The sequence below is a fragment of the Pelobates fuscus genome, chromosome 3 (genome assembly GCF_036172605.1).
Source record: "Pelobates fuscus isolate aPelFus1 chromosome 3, aPelFus1.pri, whole genome shotgun sequence".
NCBI classification, from domain to species: Eukaryota; Metazoa; Chordata; class Amphibia; order Anura; family Pelobatidae; genus Pelobates; species Pelobates fuscus.
Window position 1 is genome coordinate 9,617,165 of NC_086319.1, and position 20,123 is coordinate 9,637,287.

General features: G+C 47.6%; 1 protein-coding gene across 1 annotated transcript in view; it reads right to left on the reverse strand.

Moving 5' to 3' along the window:
• The window catches only part of LMNTD1 (lamin tail domain containing 1), a 161,527-nt gene that overhangs the window by 43,314 nt on the left and 98,090 nt on the right, over nucleotides 1-20,123 (reverse strand). The window lies entirely within an intron of this gene.

Here is a 20,123-nt window from a genome sequence, read left to right on the forward strand (position 1 = left end):
ACGAAAACGGGGGTATAAACCCCGCTAACGGACACGTTCTGGAGCCTGAGTGCACCCATTGAATCAGGGTAACCATGGGGCGTCGAATGAAGCCACAAATGAGTAGTAAATCGCCCGGAAACCCGAAATCCGTGTATGGGGCCTATCTGTGCCGGAGCCAGGGAGAGACGGCAGCTCTCCTGGATGGTAATGCCAGATATCGACCCTCTCAAGCCCCCATTTCTATTCCGCCCCCCCCCTGGACCGGTGGGGGTTATCCCGGTCCGCAATCTGCTCCAAAAGCACGCAGCCGAGCAGACCGCACAAGCATGACACGGGCGTACTAATCAGCAGGCCCTTAACGAGACCACCTAAAATGGCGGACGGCAGACTATCCCGCATGGTGAGGATGTTGCAGCCACCGACCGCACTACTGAGGCACCCAGAGGCGATCCGGTCCCACCCCTGGGACTCACCTAAGGGGAGACAACAGGCGACCCGACCCAAAACGCCTCCACCACAGAAGAACGACAAACGGAACTGTAAATGCTGGGGAAGGAGGGAACTAACCCCGGGTATGAACTCATCTCACTTACCCATCCAAGCGCAACCTTACCCACCCGGGCAGCAGGCCGTAGGGCATAGAGCCCGTAAGCATCGTCCACATCGGCGGAGGAAACATAAATGCAAGCGACAGACAACGACCCGCTCTTCCGTCTCTCCCACAAGAGGAGGAAACCCGGACCCCAGAGGCAACCGAGTTTGTGGAACGAAGATGCAGGCCTGCACTCCAGCCTGGGGCTGGGGGGACACCCTCTCTGACACAGGAATTGCAGCTAACCACAACTACCGAGAGTCGGACACACATCGCCTTTGCAGAGCCGGCATCGGGTGATAGAGAACCGGATGGAGGCTGCATGTAAGCGCTGGTACGGGACACTGTCACTCTGCTAGCCTGCATACTCTGGTCACTAACATGCTCTTAATAGATCCTACCGGACGGTCGGACACGCTTTTGGACAATATGATGCCTATCTAACTGATCTTATACCTTGCTATGTAGGTAAACAGTGGCAGGTACAGATACACGTTATATGCTGCCAGCAAAAGCATTTTAGAGCTTAGACAGTTATGCAACACCGACACATACCTGCCACCTGACCTTACACACACTTGAGAACACATGCTCACATGCATTTGATTTATAAACAGGCATTACACTGTACAGACAGGGACCGGTGCATAGGGGTACCTTAATATTGTCTACATGCCCAAAACCAAACCGTTTAAGCGTTAGTCTAACTGGGTGATACTAAGGGGCAGGAGGCGCTAGACACCAATGGAAGCCGTGTTACAGTTCACTTAGTCCATACGCAGGTCATACCCGCTTAATGTACGTGTTATGTGATTGTCTGCTATGCTACAGTTGTTATATTCTGTTGTGATATGTTCGGTAGTTTTTGGAGCGAATCTAGCCTGAATCGTGCTAGATTTACTAACTGCATGTCTAGGAAATTATATTGTATTTTGCTATTCCTTTGACACTCTAACACGTCATGCAGTGCTCATGAATATATTATGTTGTTCCTGAACGACAAGTTAACTATTTAAAAAACGAAGCATCGTTATCCCAGAAATGTAATAGTTTAAAGCTGATAATGTTTAAACCCTCTACTGTAATCAAACTATACATTTCCCTCCTTCTCTTCTGTACCCCATCAAAAATGCTTCAATAAAAGAAAGATTGACAAAAAAAACCAAAAAACTTTCTACTGTGTCACAAACATAAGAAATTTAGGTACAAGAGTAAAAAGGCATGCATGAGTGTGTTTTTAGAGACCAGACTTGTGATTTGCTTATCTATGTCAAGTGTACCTCTGTGGGCACTGTGTGATTATGTGAATCCGCACTTACTGGAGGAGCAGATAGGGGTGGTATAGGGTGCTGGTGTAGGTCACAGCTCCGGTATTGCGTTGTTAGACTGGATGTCGTTGGATATGTGTTGGTGAGTAGCAAGCAGGATGAACACATGTCTGAACAATATATCTGGTACTGGTGCTTGTGTACGTGTTAAGAGGTGAAAGAGTAGCCATAAACATATATCTGCATAAGAGGTTATGAGTTGCGGAATCAGTGTCCATGAGTGGCTGGGTAGCGTTCATTTATGAGTGTGGGGTGGCGGATAAACGCCCGCCTGTCGATTATTCACCCCAATCCTTCAGGTGGGAACCGTGTCCGCGGCATCTGGGGTTCAGTGAGGTTGGCGGTCGGCCAGGTGGTAACCGGCTGTGCCGTCCAGCTCCGGGTCTGTAGTGGGGCTGGCATCCTGTGGCCATGGACTCGGGGACTTCTGAAGACCGGGTCCTTCCCTTTTGGGACAGGTCGGGAGGCCATGTTGTTGGTGTTGCGCCGCCTTTGGCAGGCAGGTCTACACCTGCGTGGTCGATGCACTGGGGTTGTTCCCTTGGTGGCCCTCAACCCAGATGGGCTAATGTGGAGGTTTGTGGACTGCTTTTTAACGGCTGTGCCCGAGGGTAGCTGAGTCCCATTCCGGCCGATGTCGCCTTGTGTTCCCGCTTTTCAGCAGCAGTGGCGGTTCCGCCATGTGTCGGGCCTTAATCCGTGCCCAGAAGGCCTCGAACAGCTCGTTTAAGCGTGTGGTGAGTGACTCGCTTGTGCTGGGGCTGTGTGTCGGAGGCCTGCTACCTCCACAGGGTTGCGTGTCTGCCATTTTTATGCGGCGGTCTGCTTGCCGGTGTGGTGCGCGGCTAGGGCTGATCTCCGCATTTAGTGTCCATGGAGACATGCCGATCGAGATAGTTGGGACCGGGATAACCCCCACCGGTCCCAAGGGGGGGGGGGGGGGGGCAGCCGTGTGCTGCGTGTGTTTGTGGGCCGGTAGAGTGGCCGTCACTCCCTTGCTCTGCGTGGCATAGGCCCCAAGCCTCAGCTCTGTCATTCCGGCATTCATTCTTGGCGTGTGAGGCATCCCCCGGTTCACCAGTGTTTGTTGAGTAAGTTGTGGTAGGCGGGGGTTCAGGATTGATCAGTTTGACCCGAATTTCAGCCGGTTTTCAGGCCCAGGCCCAGGAGCTCAGAGTTTGTGATTCTGTACAGCTTTAGAGTCAGGCCACGCCCCCATTTCAAGTCAATTTTATGTCAGATTTCAGAAGCCGGATGCCACCTGGGGGGAGTTGAAATCGGTGCTGGAGTCAGCTTTGGGGTTTAACTGTTCCAGCCTGGCACCATGACCACTTCCTTTAGATGGTAACAGTTCCACATGCCAGCCAAGAGACTGGGGGGGCTGAGTATCGATAAAGCTGGCTGAGGGGCATACATTGGCACTCACTCCCTGGCATTGAAAGGGCTACCAGAACACCATCAGCACTGAGCCCACTCACAGGGCAGAGTCTTTATTTCAGCTAATAAAGGGTTGCCTCGCCGCTGAAGGTGACACAGCTCATCAAATCTTCCATTAAATATTTAAATGACCCAAATTAATTTATACACAACGTTTCATTATCGAGTCGCAGCTACTATTTCCTCCTCCGTCAGGTCTAAAAATAAGAGCTGTCCTAGTTTATAGATAAAGTTCTGTAATCTGCCGAATGTAAAGCAAACCCCGGAGCAATTCTAGGGCAACAATGCTAAATACGGAGCAAATACAAGACAAATTCCACTGGTTTCCAAGGTGACTGCTCTAGTTTTAGCAGTTTGCTCCACTTTCTCCTGGAAACTTTCTTTCTGGGCGCCAAAGGCATTTCACACCTGGGATAAAGAGAAATGACACCGAGACAGAGAGAAGAACCCACCGAAAGCCTAAGATTATTAAGCCATTTAGGGATTATTCACAAATAAACGAGCTGTGCCACAATTCATACCGATGGAAGATGAGAACCTTCTCCGGGTCAGTTAGATAGATCTGATTTTATCTTCCACCTATTTAGGGAACAAATCATTCTCCGAGTGTTTAGTGAATAAATCTCTTGGTGAAGCTATCGCACAGCATTTATTAATAACAATTAGTAAATATCGGTATATTGGAGGCGATACTTTGCGGTCACCGTTATTAGAATAGAGACAGAGGTCCAATGCGTAATTTGGGGTACTCTATATTTCTAACACAAAAAATAGGTCAAACGCTGTCAAAGCATCATTGGAATTGTAGTTTGACAAAGGATCTAACTTGTATTGTATCCACAATTTATTAACATTTTTTGATATGAGAACAGAGATGGCCAGATTTGAGAGGTTATATAAAGACCAAATTGTCACCTTTCAGCGCTAGAGGATCCTGGAAATCATTGAATCTCCTGCAACGCAATGCGGACAGGTTCATTAAAAAAATGATTCAATTTATAGGCAACATGTCTGCACTATATATTTAATACCACACATCGCCACGCCAGGTACTGTAAGACCAGTGAAAAGGTAATAAATTGATATAACAAAAAGTCACATTCTCTTTCACAGTAAATACTCCCATCAGATTTATACTACTTTCATCGACCCAAACTCAGTGCAATTGTCCCAGTGGCCTTGAAATTGTTCAGTTTCCTTTAACACAGCACCACGCACTCTGCTCTACTTTAAGAACCTACTTTCACCCCCTCCAATCTGTCTGCCTGAAAACACTTGTTAGCCCCCGCTGCAATATGTTTATAAAAACACGTTCCTGATTTGACTCTTGTTGAATGAAACCCGCTATTTGTTTTATGAGACATGCCCTCTTACAATGCTGCCCTCTGCTATTTCGGAATCAGGGGCATTTGACCATCCTCTGGAAAAAATAGAAAGTCCCCCCTCCCTCCCTTACGATATAATTAGGAGTATTTGATGCTGAACACTGATAATTTGTATTTGTTTTTTAATTTGAACATTTTATTGTAAGTGGAATTTGCTCTGCCTGTAGTTACTGCTGTACAGACCCAGTTTACTGTCCAGTAAAACACTCACTATTATTCACCCTAAACGGCTGCTCTGTTACGCTAATCCTTTCCCCGACGCGTTTCACAGGTTAGGGGTAACACAGCAGTCAGTGCGCTAATCTATGGAATCTGGTAAAATCGGACTAGATTGTCAGCTTGTTAGAGCAGGGTCACTTCCGCTGTTTGCTTATATCTACTTTTGTCATTTGATTGTTTTTACATCCTATTTGTACAGTGCTATGGCATTTGTTTGCACCATATACATAGAAATGATAATGTGTATACTGAGATATGGGGGAGCAGGTATTAGATGACGGGCACATTGGTTTGAATATGGACTAAACAATGAACTATATGGACTATTTGTGTTTAGATTCAGACTCCATTTCTGTATATTGTATACAGCGGTGGGGTGTAATGCACAAATAGCGGAAAGGATGGGATTCCACAAAAATTGGCCCTAAACTGTGGCCCTGCCCGCACTGGTCAGAATAATTGCAACTATGGAACCTGAAATGGTTTTATTCTATTATTATGTAGAAATCACCAACCTATTCCACAGCGCAGTACAAAGTCACAGATACTACCAGTTACTTTGTTTCCCTGTTATCTCTCTTTCTGTTCACTTGATAAAATGAGTCTTTCCTTTATTATTTATTATTATTATTATTATTACTTTTTTGCCCTCTCGCTCACTTACCATATCTTATTGGTGTCTTCTTCTACCAACCACAAAATACTAATAAAAACGTATACAGTTCCCATTCCAGACATTTGTTTTGCTACGATAACAATATGGTCTCTTGGGCAATTACCATTTACCTTCAGATCAAAGACTCCCGTGTCCGGAATCAGGCGACTGAGATGGTCCCCCCTCCCCAGCCTCAGTCAGGAGGATTCACTTGGCACAGTGAGGATTCTTTGGGTAATTGGGATATTATGTAACATCTCACTGAATGTCCATAATCATTTAAGGCGCAGTCAACCCAAATACATATTTGTTGTATAAATGAAAACCTTGGAAAATGAATTATTGTATTTCATTTCAAATAAAAAAACATTTAAAAAAAAAAAAATGACATCTATCCCATATAGCACAGTGCAAAGTTCTAATTAATCCCCCCCCGCTTGACACTCCCAGCTGTAAATTCCTTTAAAGTAAAGTAACTGTCTTATCTCTCTTCCTTAGACCCAAACCATCCATCCCAGCAGCATGAAGGCCATTTCATTTTACTCGGCTCTACCCGCCCACCCTGGTTCCTTCTAACTATATAGCATGCACCTCCAGCTGTTTGGAACCAGAGCCAATCACCTCCCTATTCCCTTCACATGCTATCAGCTGCAGCAGTTATATTATTAACTCTCTCTGCCATCACATACAAATCCCTCTGCTACCTCTTGTCTCATACCCCCATTTTAACCTTTAGATTGTAAGCTCACGGGCACGGCCCTCTACCTGTTGTATCGGTCTGTTCTTATTGTGTTTGTCTTTTTCCCAATTGTACAGCGCTGCGGAATATGTTTGGCGCTTTATAAATGCCAGTAATAATAATAATAATAATAATAATTAGTGGCAGTAGGAAGAGATGATGTAATGGTACACGTATCTGTAGGAACAATAAGAAAATCCTGAGGATAATGGGATCCACTTGTGGTGGTGGTGGTGGTGGTACAATGGCTGCGATGAGAAGCAGTTGTCAGAGATGTTTGGGAGAATGTATTCATTAGAGATAGTTCTTGGAGATGCTTGGCATAATATACACTGATCAGGGCTGTCTATAATATGAATAGGACCCTGGGCAAAGCATTTTCGTGGGCCCCCTAGGCCCTGCCCCTCCCCCCCCCCCCAATTACACCCAACCCCCAATCACACTGAAAGACCTTCTGACACATACACACACACAGACAGATATATTAAAACATTCGCAGATACATACTGACACACATACACTGACACACAAATATATACTTATATACATTCAGACATACTGACACACACATACACTGACAGATATACTGAAACACACACAGACAGATGTATTGACACACACAGACATTCTGACACACACAGGGATACTGACACACACACAGGGATACTGACACTAACACAGGGATACTGACACACACAGGCATACTAACATACACACCGACAGGCATGCTGACACACACACACACACAAACATACTGACACACACACAAACATACTGACATACACACACAGACATACTGACACACACACACACACACACAAACATACTGACACACACACAGACACACTGACATACACACACACAGACATACTGACACACAGACATACTGACACACACAGACATACTACTGACACACACATTTAGCCACCCTCCAGGTTCTTACCTTTTCCTGGAGGGTGGTTTCCCTGGGGTCCAGTGGCAGGCTGAGGCAGATGGGAGTTCTCCTCTGGAACTCCCCTCCTCCTGCCTTTCTCCTCCCGCGCGGCTATTATCTCCGGTGGGAGGAAGTGACGCATGGCACTCACTTCCTCCCAGCCGGTACAGGAAGGGGCCCGGTCGCGCTGTTTAAGCGTCACAGCGCCCGACCGGGCCCCTGCACACACTTGCTTACCGGGTGGCCCGGGTGCATGGGCCACCCAGGGGAGATCCTTAGTTGGCGGGCCGGTGCGGCTCTGTGCAGCCGCACCGCCGGGTACATGGGGGCTGCTCAAATTGCGGGGCCCACGGGGCAGCTGCTCTGGGGCCCCCCAGGAGCAACCGTGCCCGTGGCAGCTGCCCCGTTTGCCCCGCGCTAAAGACGGCCCTGACACTGATCAGCCACAACATTAAAACCACCTGCCCCATCGTGCTATGAAAACATCTCTGATGCGTCTGTCAGGGTACCTGTGGTCTCTACCTCCGAAAGAGGTAGAGACTTAGTTGTTCCTCCATGCAGACGGTCTGATGGCTCCCTTCCCCGCGGTCTATCCGGTCATGCTAGGCCGGCCGCGAGGGAGTGACTGCCATTTACAGCATCTAGGCAGGAAGTAGTCATCAGGACACTCCCCCGGAACGACCTGTCAGTCAATTGCTGCAGGACCAATCAGGACGCCTCGGAGGCGTGGTTACTGCTCTGAACAGGGTATTTAACAGAGCTTCTTTCATTAGCTCATTGCCCTGTCGTGGTTCTAGCTTGTTCTAGTCACTCAGTGCTTGTGTATTCTATTATCCCTTTTGGTTTTGACCCGGCTTGTTTACCTTACTCTGCTTATCTCTGTTACCCTTGATTCGGCTTGTCTCTCGCTTACCTGTCTTCTGTTACCCTCGACCTCGGCTTGTCTTTGACCATTCTATACTGTACTACTTACGTTAGTCCGGCCATTCTAAGGTCCGGTATACGTATCTGGCTACTGTTTGTACTCTGCGTGTTGGATCCCTGTCCCGATCCTGACATTACGACAGGGCCAATGGATCCTGCAAGTACAAACAGTCAGCTGGCTGCTTCTGATCCTAGGTTTGAAGCCATGGATCACAGAATGGATCAGATGGCGCTTGCGCTACAGGCTCTATTAGCTTGTGCCAATAACCCACCAGAGGAGATACGTAATACCCCTGTTTCTCCTGTCGGTTCAGGTCTAGAGGTAGCCACAGTGGGTGCTTCTTCTCACATTACCCCCCCAGTACGCTATGGTGGGGCTCCTGAGAAGTGTCGTGGTTTTTTAAACCAAATTAGTATCCACTTTGAATTGCAACCTCGCTCTTATCCTACAGATAGGGCAAAAGTAGGATTTATTATCACCCTACTCATTGAGAAAGCTCTGAGATGGGCCAACCCACTATGGGAGAACGATAATCCATTAGTTTATAACTATAACGCATTTGTAGCTGCTTTTAGAAGAACATTTGACCCTCCAGGTAGAAAGGTTAATGCAGCCAGATTACTGTTGCGCCTGAGACAGGAGAACCAAACACTGGTGGATTATGCACTAGAGTTCAGGTCTCTGGCGGCAGAAATCAAGTGGAATGAGCAGGCGTATATGGATGTATTTTTGAATGGCCTATCTGATGTAATCCTTGATGAGGTTGCTACCAGAGAACTCCCTGAGAATTTAGAGGATTTAATTTCGTTCATCTCTCGTATAGATGAACATCTAAGAGAGAGACAGAACACTCGAGAGAGGAACCAGAGACCTTCTTTTAGGTTAGCTCCCGCTGTTCCAAGTCCTGACTCCTTGATATCTTTGCTTACTGAACCTATGCAGATAGGGCATACCCGCCTCTCTGAGGAGGAAAGACAGCACAGGAGAAGAGAGGGTTTGTGTATGTATTGTGGAGCCAAGGGTCATTTACTCTCGAACTGTTCTAACCGCCCGGGAAACGCTCGCACCTAAGTCTCTCTAGAGGACAGGCCTTGGGTGTTTCTATTTTGTCCTCTACTCCTGATTATAAAGATCACAGGCTTCTGCTACCAGTTTCCTTAACTTGGGGGAAGGAAGTAGTAAGGGCTATGGCATTGATAGATTCCGGTGCTGCTGAGAATTTTATCGACCAAGCCTTTGCTAGAAAGAACAATTTCCCATCCCAGCTAAGGGAGACACCTTTGGCCGTTGAGGCCATAGATGGTAGACCACTACTAGACCCTGTTATCTTTCGTGAGACCATACCCATTAATTTAAATGTTGGTATCCTACACATGGAGAATTTATCTCTTCTGCTCATTTCGTCTCCTTCCGTTCCCATAGTTCTGGGGTACCCATGGTTGAAAAAACATAACCCTATTATCGATTGGGAGTTAGGAGAGATACTCTCGTGGGGCCAGGGCTGCCAGGATCGGTGTTTGTGCAAGGTTTCTCCATTAGCTAATATTAACATACCGGAGAATCCTACTCAGTCCACAGAAAGACAAATACCAGACCTTTACCTAGACTTAAGGGCAGTGTTTGACAAGAAGAATGCCGATTCTTTGCCTCCACACAGGTCATTTGACTGTAAGATTAAGCTTCTACCCGGCACTATGCCTCCGAGGGGCCATGTATATCCTTTGTCTGTTCAGGAAAACTCGGTTCTAGAGGAGTATATTCGGGAGAATTTAGAAAAGGGATTCATCAGGAGGTCTTCTTCTCCGGCCGGGGCTGGGTTCTTTTTCATTAAGAAGAAGGATGGCACGCTGAGACCTTGTATCGATTACCGAGGCTTGAATAAAATAACTGTCAGAAATGCCTATCCTATCCCACTGATTACCGAGTTATTTGATCGTCTTAAGGGCTCCAAAATCTTCACCAAGTTAGATCTCAGAGGGGCTTACAATTTGGTGAGAATCCAGCAAGGTCACGAGTGGATGACGGCATTCAATACCCGGTATGGCCATTACGAATACACTGTTATGCCATTTGGACTATGCAATGCTCCTGCAGTATTTCAAGATTTAATTAATGAGGTACTTAGGGAGTTTCAGCATGATTGTGTTATCGTTTACCTGGACGACATACTAATACACTCTAAGGAGATTGAGACTCACCATAGACAGGTCAGAAAGGTATTACACAAGCTGCTGCAACATGGTCTATATTGCAAATTGGAGAAGTGCAGTTTTGATCAGTCTCAGGTAGACTTTCTTGGATACGTGATTTCTGGGGAAGGTTTTAAAATGGATCCTGTAAAACTTCAATCTATTTTAGACTGGCCCTTGCCCAAAGGACTCAAGGCTATCCAAAGGTTTATTGGTTTTTCCAACTACTATAGGCGCTTCATTAAAGGATACTCCTCTATCATTGCGCCTATTACCAATATGACCAAACAAGGGGCTGATACTAAGTTCTGGTCTAAGGAGGCTCTGGGTGCTTTCAAGACTCTCAAGGAACTTCTTGCCTCGGCTCCCATTCTAGTCCATCCTGATACGACTCTGCCTTTCTTGCTCGAGGTCGATGCCTCTGAGAAAGCAGTTGGGGCTGTTCTGTCTCAAAGGTTAGGGGTGGATAAACCGTTACACCCTTGTGGTTTCTTCTCTAAGAAATTTTCTGGGCCTGAGAGCAGATATGACATCGGGGAAAGGGAACTGTTAGCAGTCATTAAAGCCTTAAAGGAGTGGAGACATTTGTTGGAGGGGACCCTACACCCTATTACGATTTTGACGGACCACAAAAACTTGTCCTATATTGGGGAGGCTAAGCGCTTATCCTCTAGACAAGCTCGTTGGTCCTTATTCCTGACTCACTTCAATTATGTACTGACTTACAGACCTGGTTCTAAAAACTCTAAAGCCGATGCATTATCTCGCCAATATGAACCTTCTACTGTACCTGAACCAGTTCTTTCTTCTATAGTTCCGAAATGCAATATCATTGCTAATACGAATCTCAGGATTCATTCTCCATTATTGGCCGAGATCATTAAGTTGCAACATCTAGCACCTAAACAGACTCCTGCGGGCCGTCATTTCGTTCCTCCTGCTCTTCAACTGGAACTTTTACAGTGTTTACATAATAGCAAGATGGCGGGACATCCTGGTATTCGCAAGACTTACGCGTTGATCTCTAAGGACTTCTGGTGGCCTGCTTTACGGAGGGATATTGAGGAGTTCATCGCTGCATGTGAAGTTTGTACTAAAACCAAACAATCCCATACGCTTCCATGTGGATTCCTGCAACCCTTGGAGGTTCCAGAAAGACCATGGTCCTGTTTGGCCATGGACTTTATTGTCGATCTACCTATCTCTAAAAGACAGACTGTTATCCTCACCGTGGTTGACAGGTTTACTAAGATGGCACACTTCATTCCCCTGCCTAAACTCCCGTCTTCTCCCGAATTGGCAGAGATATTCGCTAAGGAGATTTTTCGCCTACATGGGATACCCTCTCAAATTGTATCGGACAGAGGCTCCCAATTTGTTTCCCGCTTTTGGAGGTCCTTCTGCTCTCAACTTGGTATTAAATTAAACTTTTCTTCTGCCTATCATCCTCAGTCTAACGGAGCTGCTGAACGTACCAACCAGAAAATTGAACAATATTTACGATGCTTTGTTTCTGAACACCAGGATGATTGGGTCGGTTTGATTCCTTGGGCGGAGTTTGCACACAACAATCTCGTTTGCGATTCTACTCATTCAAGCCCCTTCTTCATGAATTATGGTTTTCATCCGTCTATTCTTCCTTCGGATTCTCCTTCCCAGGGGGTACCGTCGGTTGATGTTCATGTTGCCAATTTGAGGAAGTTGTGGGATCAAACTCGACAAATCCTTGTGCACAACTCTATGTTGGTCAAGAAACACGCTGATAAACGTAGAAGGGCGGCTCCGGTCTTTGTTCCTGGTGATAGGGTATGGCTGAGCACGAGGAACATCCGTTTAAAAGTGCCCTCCATGAAGTTCGCTCCTCGTTATATTGGACCCTACAGGGTGCTGACCCGTATCAATCCAGTTGCGTATCGTTTAGCTCTTCCTAATACCTTACGCATCCCGAACTCGTTTCACGTTTCATTGCTGAAACCACTCATATGTAACAGATTTTCCTCCACAATAGCCCCTCCTCGCTCCGTTCAGGTGGAGGGTCAGGAGGAGTATGAGGTTAACTCTATTATTGATTCTCGAATCTCCCGGGGGAGAGTACAATATCTGGTTGATTGGAAGGGATATGGTCCTGAGGAGAGGAGTTGGGTACCTCAGGAGGATGTTCATGCTCCCCGTCTCCGCAGGGCGTATCACTCTCGCTTCCCATCTCGTCCCGGTTCATTCCGCCCGGTGGGCGTATCTGAGAGGGGGGGTACTGTCAGGGTACCTGTGGTCTCTACCTCCGAAAGAGGTAGAGACTTAGCTGTTCCTCCATGCAGACGGTCTGATGGCTCCCTTCCCCGCGGTCTATCCGGTCATGCTAGGCCGGCCGCGAGGGAGTGACTGCCTTTTACAGCATCTAGGCAGGAAGTAGTCATCAGGACACTCCCCCGGAACGACCTGTCAGTCAATTGCTGCAGGACCAATCAGGACGCCTCGGAGGCGTGGTTACTGCTCTGAACAGGGTATTTAACAGAGCTTCTTTCATTAGCTCATTGCCCTGTCGTGGTTCTAGCTTGTTCTAGTCACTCAGTGCTTGTGTATTCTATTATCCCTTTTGGTTTTGACCCGGCTTGTTTACCTTACTCTGCTTATCTCTGTTACCCTTGATTCGGCTTGTCTCTCGCTTACCTGTCTTCTGTTACCCTCGACCTCGGCTTGTCTTTGACCATTCTATACTGTACTACTTACGTTAGTCCGGCCATTCTAAGGTCCGGTATACGTATCTGGCTACTGTTTGTACTCTGCGTGTTGGATCCCTGTCCCGATCCTGACAGCGTCAAGGCATGGACTCCACAAGACATCTGACCATGTCCTAAGGTATCTGGCACCAAGACATTAGCAGCAGATCCTTTCATTCCTGCAAGTTGCCAAGTCCACAGATGCTCAATCAAATTGAGTTCTGGAAATTTGGAGGCCAAGGCGACACCTTGAACTCTATGTCATGTTCCTCAAACTATTCCTGAACACATTTTGCAGTGTGGCAGGGTGCATTATCCTGCTGAAAGTGGCCACTACCATCAGGGAACACCACTACCATGCAGGAGTGCGTGTGGTCTACAACAATCTCTAGGTAGGTGATACGTTTCAAAGTAGCATCCACATGAATGCAAGGACCCAAGGTTTCCCAGACGAACATTGCCCAGAGCATAACACTGCCTCTGCTAGCCTGCATTCTTCCCATAATGCATCCTGCTGCCATCTCTTCCCCAGGTAAACAATGCACACGAACCCGGCCATCCACCTCATCTAAATGAAAACATAATTCATCAGACCAGGAAACCTTCTTCCATTGCTCCATGGTCCAATTCTGATACTCAAGTCCCCATTGAAGACGCTTTTGGCGGTGGACAGGGATCATCATGGGCACTCTGACTGATCTGCGGCTACGCAGACTGCCGACACCTTTTCTATCATGGCCAGCATAACATTTTTCAGCAATCTGAGCTTCAGTAGTTTTTCTGTGTGATTGGACCAGATGGGCTAGTATTCGCTCCCCATGTGCCTTGGACGCCCAGGACCAAGATGCCAGTTTACCCGTTGTCCTTCCTTGCACCACTTTTGGTAGGTACTAACCCCTGCATACAGGGAACACCCCAGACATGCCGTTTGGGAGACGCTCGAACTTAGTCATCTAGCCATCACTATTTGTTTCTTGTCAAAGTCACTCAGATCTTTCACTTGCCCATTTTTCTTGCTTCAACACATGAAATGCCAGAAATTACTGTTCAATTTCTGCCTAATATATCCCACCCCTTGACAGGGGCCATTGTAACAATATAATCAATGTTATTCCCCACATCTATCAGTGTTTTTTGTGTTTTTAAATATATAATTATTTATTGATTTTTTATCTTTTTGGACCATACAAAAAGACACAGACGAATAAAACAAAAAGTATTGCGTTGAGAACTATTAATAAATAAAGACCCGGGGGGCGTGTCCTGGACTCCGGAGCGAGCGGTCGCATGTAGCCGGAGCTCCGCGCTGCTAAGGCCTACAATACTCACAAACGGTGACCAAATACCGGGGAGACACGAAGCCACATCATGTCCCAAACCAAGCAGCGGCGCCAGACGGAGAAAGGCGAAAAAAGCAACTTCTTTGGCGTCAAATCGAGTCAGACGCGAGGCCCCTTGCAGCATGGAGAAATACAAGATGGCGGGGAGGAAGCTCAAAACTCGCCCCAAACAACGACGGCGGCAGCCGACTTACCTGTTACACAGGGGATCCTGCAGACAATGCTGGACGCCATGTCAGATAAGCTGCAGCACACACTACAAAGTGCAGTGCAGACTCTGCGCACCGACATCACTGAGCTGGAGGATAGAACGGCCACGCTAGAGAACAAAATGGCGGAATACGAAGAAGCACATAATGCAATGGCGGCAAAAATAGACGGCCTTACGAACAAACTGGAAACACAGGAAGGGAAAATGGCAGATCTGGAAGACAGGGGTAGGAGGAATAACCTACGCATCAGGGGCATTGCTGAAAACGTGAGTCAGACAGACCTTATGGCATACCTAGTGGGCCTGTTTAAAGCCCTGACCCCGGCGGTGCCCCAAGATATGTTCCTGATGGATAGAGCCCACAGAGTGCCGAAACCCTCCTTCCTGCCACAAGAGACACCCAGAGATGTTATATTGAAAATGCATTACTTCCACATAAAAGAGGACATCCTGAGAGCAAACAGAACCAGGAGCAAAACAGACCTGCCGACAATGTACCACGGTATCTCGATCTACGCTGACATCTCCGCATACACTCTTCGCCGCCGAAAAGATTTTGCAGAGGTCACCGCGCAACTTCGCCAACACCACCTCCCCTACAGATGGGGGTACCCGGTGAAGCTAGTAGTGCAGAGGAACGGGAAAACAACCATCCTATCGACGCCGGAAGACGGAGAGAAAACCCTCAGCAGCTGGGGAATTGAAGTCCTGAACAAGACAAAAGAGACTCAGAGACTCCCTCCAACTTGGAGGAAGACAAAACGCTAAGCGGCTCCCCAGGGGGACGGCGCTGTGCAGACCGGCCGGGGAGCGAAAAACTCATCCAGGCTTGTATGACAAATGTGACATAATTGCCTTCATCTTGCTTATGATTTTAACATGGCTGTAATGGTGTTAGACGTGTAGACTTATATAAATGATAGCCAACCAATATACAAGGGATGCTGGTAGCGGGTGAGGGGAGGGGGGGAGATAGGGAGGGAGGAGCGGGATGGCGTTCCGTCCGCTGCTCCTGGCTATGTAGGCCTGGAAGGAGAGAGGATGCAGGGAGCAGTGTACCTGAGATCAGGTATTTGTGGCCCGTGCTAACGAAGACCATGTTGGGTGCAGGAGATACTTGCCCCAGCCCATCCCCCCCACCCCACCTTGCCATCCAAACAGCACGTGTCACCAGGCCATGCAGGAGAGCGAGTGGGAGAAAAGTATGTACTAAAAAGAAATTTAAATTAAATTTAATATATTAAAAAAAAAAAAAAAAAAAAAAAAAAATTTTTACTGACCCGAGCCAAAATCAAAATGCACAAGGCAACCCCCCCACCGGTCCACACCACAGGCCGTCCACACCAACCCACCCGGGAACAGGTCACCGCACTTAAAAATAAGGTAACATTGGCCGTGGCCGCAGAACCGTAGCCATGACGGGAGCCAATTGCTCCCACCCCCAAAGCACCACACCCAGGTGCATAGCCGGATACCCGGCAAAATTGGTTTCATGTTATTGTTTGTTAATTTTTGTTATGCTATATGTTCACTTGTATATGTTCATGTATGTAACGCTGTCTACTATCAACAGATCTTGCTCTGCCCAGCACACACCAAGGGTAAACCAGATGACCCAGCGACGCACCCCTCGCAGACCTCCTCACAACATACAACACCGCCAGGTAACATGGGGAAGCCCCCTGAGTTCGTTGGAACTGGGACAGAGGGGACACCCCAACTGTAGTATACACACAGGCACAAACACACAATTCCATGCACACCAACCACCGTGAAGATCTACTCACATAACGTTAGAGGACTCAACATCCCAGTAAAAAGGCACCGCTTGTACAAAGAGATAAAACATAAGCAGGCGGATGTACTGTGCCTCCAAGAGACACACTTCATGACAGGTGCACACCCCAGCATACTGCAGCGAGATTACCCGACCCAATTTCATGCTACAGCGGCGAACCGGACCAAGGGCGCCTCCATACTAATCAGTAAAAATGTAGCCTTCACCCTGACGTCACAGCACATAGACTTGGAAGGTAGATATGCCATTATTGTAGGTACACTCAATGATATGACATACACCATAGCAAATGTATACGCCCCGAATACGAACCAACGCAATTTCCTGCATAAAATAATACAAAAACTGAAAGACATACAACAAGGCACCACGATTATATGCGGGGACTTTAATCACGTGTTAGACCCCAAAATAGACACGACACTAGCACCAGCCAAGACACGCACCATGCCACTCAAGAAGCAGAGTAGGGCACTGCGAAAGCTTGTGCACGACTCCCATTATTATGATGTATGGAGAGCCACACATGTCGGGGAAAGGGGATACACGTTCTTCTCTTCCGTACACAACACCTACTCCCGCATCGACGGATACCTCATACATGGGGCGGGGATGAATCAGGTGGCCCAATGCACAATAGGCCAGATCGAGTGGTCTGATCACGCCCCAGTTGAGCTGACACTCAAGAACCTATATGACCCAACACACAGGAGCCCGTGGCGCCTTAACACTGCCCTACTGGCAGACAACAAATTCACCGAAGAAATAAATAAGGAACTTATACACTACTTCCACGACAACGACACTACAGACACCACACGCAACACACTATGGCAAGCTCATAAATCAGTAATTAGAGGCCAACTGATTAGACGCGCTTCGTATCTCAAAAAACAATCTCGATCCCAACTCCTAACATGCCAAACAGACCTCCAGAGAGCCACGACACAAAACCAACTTACACCCACACGAGAATTGCGGGACCAAATCATGCAACTCACAAAGCGCATACATCAAATATCCCTAGACCAGGTGGGATACCACTTGAAAAAACTTAAAGCGCAAAGCTACATGCAAGGCAACAAAGCGAGTAAATTGCTGGCCCTAAGGCTCAAAACACAACTAGCAGCCCAAAAAATAGCGTACATGGTATCTCCAAATGGACAAAAAATAGTAGCGCCAAAAGACATCAGCAACGTGTTCGCCAAATACTACGAAGGCCTATACAACTTAAAAAACGACCCTAACACGCCCCAACCACAAGACTCCAAGATTTCTACCTTTTTAGACAAAGTAACCCTGCCAACACTCACTCTCACTCAACAAGAGCAACTATCTACACCGATCACAGTGACGGAGGTATTGAAGGCCATCGCCTCCATGCCAGCTGACAAAGCCCCAGGCCCAGACGGGTTTGCGAACAACTACTACAAACGTTTCCAACTAACCCTAGCCCCACATCTCGCGAATGCCTTCAATGAAGCAGTAGAGAGACGGATGCTGCCCCAGGAAGCCTTAAAGGCACACATTATCACACTGCCTAAGCCAGGCAAACCACCTACCCACCCGCAAAACTTTCGCCCTATCTCATTGCTGAACACAGACACAAAACTTTTTGCAAAAATATACGCCACCAGACTAGGAGACATACTCCCACAAGTAATCAAAAATGACCAAGTCGGATTTGTGAAGGGCCGCCAGGGGGGGGACAACACGAGAAAGGTTCTGGACATTATTTACAGCGTTCACAAACAACAATCTAAATGTGTGGTCCTCTCGCTGGATGCAGAGAAGGCCTTCGACCGCCTGGGCTGGAGGTTTCTAGAAGCGGTGCTCCGAAAATTCGGGATGCCGGAGACCTTCCGCTCGGCGGTCGGGGCACTGTACAGCGAGCCGACGGCGCAGGTAATTACAGCGGGCTTCACCTCGGACCCGTTTAACATTACGAATGGCACAAGGCAGGGCTGCCCACTCTCCCCGCTGCTTTATGTACTGGCCCTAGAGCCACTGGCAGAAATGATCAGAGCGCATCGATCCATACATGGAGTGCTAATCGGGGACAAGGAATACAAAATCAACCTATTTGCGGACGATGTCCTGCTGACGCTGACCCAGCCCCAAATTTCACTTCCAAACCTCATGGAAACTATTAAGGAATACGGCCTCAACTCATATTACAAATTGAACATCACCAAATCCCAAGCAATGGGCATACAAATCCAACAAAATCACCTGGCCCACCTAAGTAAAACTTTCACGTTCGATTGGCGATCAGATCATATTACATTTCTCGGAGTACTTATACCCCCCAATCCCCCCCGCTTATTCAAACTAAATTTTGCCAAACTAATTGGGACATTTACAAACACACTACAATCATGGGAGGGAAAATATCTTTCATGGCTGGGCAGGATGGCGGCCATCAAAATGACGTTACTCCCCAAACTCCAGTACCTACTACGTACGATCCCCATTCACCTGCCTAAACAATACCTAACAAATATCCAAAAACTTTTGGTTCAATTCGTATGGGCAAACCGCAAGGTGCGGGTAGCCACCAGACTTCTGCAAAAGCCGATTAAGGACGGGGGGCTAGGACTGCCTAACGTCAAAAACTACTACAAAGCCACTCTGCTGGCGGCCTTAGCAGCGGCCAGCTCGGTGGAAGATCCCCCACAGTGGGTACATATAGAAGCACACTGGGCTTGCAGACAAGGGCTACACCACCTCCCACGGATGCCACGCTCAACACGCCCCAAATATGCAGACATGTTACCACCCACGGTGGTGATGCTCAAGATGTGGGAGAGGGTTAGAACCTCGCTGGGGGCAGTTGGGCCGTCCCTGGGAAACATGACTATGGCGAATGTCTCGGCGAGCATCCAGACATTCGATCACACCCCGTGGGTGGAGGGAGGATGTATTCACCTTAAACAGATATGCAAGGGAGACAAAATACTGCCATTCCCTGTAATACAAGCCAGACACTCTCTCTCAGCCAAACAAATATTCCCATACCTCCAGCTAAAATCCTTTGTATCCACACACCTGAGGGTCGAGAACCCAGTCACACCAAACATAACCACCCTGGAACAGCTCTGCCTGGCGGACAAAATACCCAACAAAACAATATCCCGAATATACACCCTTTTAACGTGTGTAGACACGGAAGAACAGGCTGACTTTAAATTGGCATGGCAGTCAGACATAGGCAGCACCTTCACGAAACACGACTGGAATCAAGCGTTTCAGGCACATAAGGGGCACACCACTTGTGCAGCACACTTAGAAACCATGAGAAAACTCTTATACAGGTGGTACATGGTACCGGACAAGCTAGCAAAGATGTTCCCGGGAGTCCAGGGAGATTGCTGGAGGGGCTGCGGTAACAGAGGGACGATGTATCATATTTGGTGGACATGCCCAATCCTGACCCCCTACTGGTTGATGGTAGAAGGCATAGTGGCAAACACGTTAGACCAACCATACCACTTAACACCGGAACAAGGCATCCTATTCCTACACCTCAACCTCTGGCATAAACCGGAGAGACAGCTGATATTCCATATACTCATAGCGGCAGTAACACTGGTGGCCAGAAACTGGAAGCAAACACATGCACCACTTAAACAAGACCTACTGAACCAGATCTCACTGAACTGGGAATACGAA